The sequence below is a fragment of the Nuphar pumila genome, chromosome 6, assembly GCF_984573655.1.
Source record: "Nuphar pumila chromosome 6, dmNupPumi1.hap1.1, whole genome shotgun sequence".
Taxonomy (NCBI): Eukaryota; Viridiplantae; Streptophyta; class Magnoliopsida; order Nymphaeales; family Nymphaeaceae; genus Nuphar; species Nuphar pumila.
In genome coordinates this window covers 49,539,605-49,542,483 of record NC_143254.1, presented here as the reverse complement: position 1 = coordinate 49,542,483, position 2,879 = coordinate 49,539,605, and the positions used below count along the sequence as shown (strand labels likewise).

The 2,879-nt window shown below is 45.7% G+C and overlaps 1 pseudogene; it reads left to right on the top strand.

Annotated features, from left to right (window-relative positions):
• The first annotated feature begins 1,822 nt into the window (after positions 1–1,822).
• On the top strand, positions 1,823–2,578 carry LOC149834807 (peroxisomal membrane protein 11A pseudogene; annotated as a pseudogene).
• Positions 2,579–2,879: the final 301 nt, after the last annotated feature.

Below are 2,879 nucleotides of genomic sequence, written 5' to 3'. Positions count from 1 at the left end.
TAATTAGCGACGGATTTAGCGACGAAAATATTTCTGTCGCTAATTTTGCAAATATTTCAAATGTTAGTGACAAATAGTTTTCGCTCGCTGATCCATCGCAAATTTACGACAAAAAAAATCCGTCACAAATTTTCGTCGCTAATTAGCATTTTTCTTGTAGTGTGAATAACCCAAAAATAAACAAAACTCTTAGCATCCAGCTGAGTTTTAGCATGACTTGGCTAAGTCAGCCCATGACTCGGCTAAGTCATACATTTATATTATATTTTGTATATAATTATATATATTATATGAAATATTACATATAAAAATATTGTTAATTATATATATTATATGAAATATTACATATAAAAATATTGTTAAGCACTTTCTCTTAATGTGCACCGCTAGCAAGCAAGGCAAGTTTCTAGAGTACAAGAAAGCACAACCAACATGCCGCGACTACATTTTTTTAGCTATTGATTGCGGTGCCAAAGCAAGCCACCAACCAAGTCACTAACTTACAGCAAGCAATATACATATATTAATAAATTAATACATTAAGTACATTATATTATAAAAATATCATATAATATATATCATATATAATATCTATACATATTTTATATAATATATAAAAAGTTAAAGTGTCACAACTCAATCAAGGACGAGCCGAGTGAAGAATCACTGGGTTTTCAAACTATGTTATATCCTCAATTTAATACAATAGATGCATTTAGGTTGCATGAGGTAAAAACAGTAATTTTGAATGACAAATTGGTTAATTATAGATTATGACTAGTTTTGACCGCATTCTATATTGTTTGAGAGGATCGGGGCTGTAGCAGCTGGGAGGGAAGAGCAATCCAATTTGGCTTAGAGAAACAGCACCCCATCAAATTTAAGGTGCCCACCTAGATGGGTCCTACAAGTCTTTCTCACGCCCTTGGACTGCTGCAAAATGTACTGGTGTGTGAAAATAGTTGAAACACTTTTTCTTTTTTTTTTTATGGGTTTTTCATCTCGGTGATGAACGGCATCCAACGCCTCTTGCAAGCTCTTCTCGAAGGATCGGCTCTCCACTGCTTTGCCATTTTATTATTTGGCTTTTAGCGGTCTTTTGATGTCATCCATGACCTTGTCAAGAAAGACGTTGACGTCATCCATGACTATGACGGACAAACATGGGACTGTCCATACAATGGGCACAAGATGACGCATGCTGTAAACCGGATCCGTTTCATATGTCATGGATATCCAACAAAGTCACAACGGATGAATCGATCCATTATCCGCTCAAACCCGAAACCTATGAGATCCATCAATACAACAAAGCCCTATCTAATTAAACGCCCAAACAAACCATATTCAGTTTGGACGTAGGCGTTATTGAATCTGAGATTTTTGTCTCTTGGCCCGAACCTCTCCGATCTAGGCCAGAGATTGCAACAGGACCAGGATCCAAACCACGCCCCACTACTTGCTGCACAACGACACAGCTAAAAGGATACGGGACACGCTATTTTTGTGTCTTTCCAGTAAAACTAGCGGGGTATATTGCAGTATCCCTGTGACGCAGCAGTCTACTACCATACAAAACACACAATCATATCTATATGGATCCGACCTGAGACTCAATTGACGGACCGGTGGAGACTCAGGCCATTCCGGGTACGCATTCGAATCCGAACCGTTTCAAAACCTGCGTGCCCCGGCAGTATGCAGCTGGCGGTGGGCAGATTCCAAATTACACAGAATCAAGTTAGCGACACAATGGAGCCCACTTGCCCTCTCCTGCTCTTGTTAAAAGCCTCCCTCAGTGTTGTGTGTTGGACTCTCAGCCATGGAGTCGAAGCCGGAACGCCACTCCACAGTTAGGGTTTCGAGGGTGGAAAGGGAATTCGAGGACCACCTGGAGGCGTACCTCGCGAAGAGGGACGGAGTCGACAAGCTGCTCAAGATCTCCAGGTACGCCGCGAAGCTCGCCCTCGCGTCCTCCATCGCCGGCGGCGGCCCAGACCTGAACCGACGGCTCAGGAGCTTCGAGTCGAGCCTCGGCGTCAGCCGGAAGGCGCTCCGGCTTGGGAAGTTCGTCCAGGACCTCAACGCCCTGAAGCGGGCCCGGCGTTTGGATTCGGGAAAGGGAATCCTCGGGCTGATCGCCCACGGGGGCCAGGGCGTCTACAGCTTCCTCGATCAGTTCGTGTGGCTCACGAAGACAGGCTTGATCGACGGCCGGCACGCCGCGACGGTGCAGGCGATCGGTGCCTGGGCGGATCTCGTCGGCCATGTCGGCAGCATCACGTTGAAAGCGCTGGACTTGAGGGCGATCCTCGAGGAGATGGCGAGGTTGGAATCGACGGTGGAGAGGTTGAGATCGGAGGGCCTTGCGTTCGAGAAGGAGGCGCTCGAGGCGAGGCGTTTGGGACGGAAGGCGTCGATGAGGCGGCTCTCGATCCTTCAGGATGTCACGGACGCCCTCATGACAATTGGTGATCTGCAACACGGGGAGGGCTTCCTGTCCAACCCGATCTTCCTCGCTTGCGCGGGCCTTCTTTCCGCTTTCATCAGCACTCACAGGAGTTGGATGTCGTGCTGAGCGGATCGGTTTCGAAGGTACCGAAAGATCGAACCCTGAAAACCGGGAAATCTATAAAAGAAAATGGAGGGAATTTTCCTGTTTTGGTTCGAGTTGTGATGATGTATATTGTTGTATATCTTAAGTGTTGATGATTCTGTGATGTGAACTGGCTGTGAATGGTAATGGTACGCGTACCAAAAGGGAAAAAAAAAACGGCCGATCTTCGTTGTATATAAAACGAAAAGAGGGTAGGCTGGCAGTAGGTCAGAAAAGTGGTAGGTAGTTACGACCTACTCCCCTAAGGCCGGAAATGGTAAGG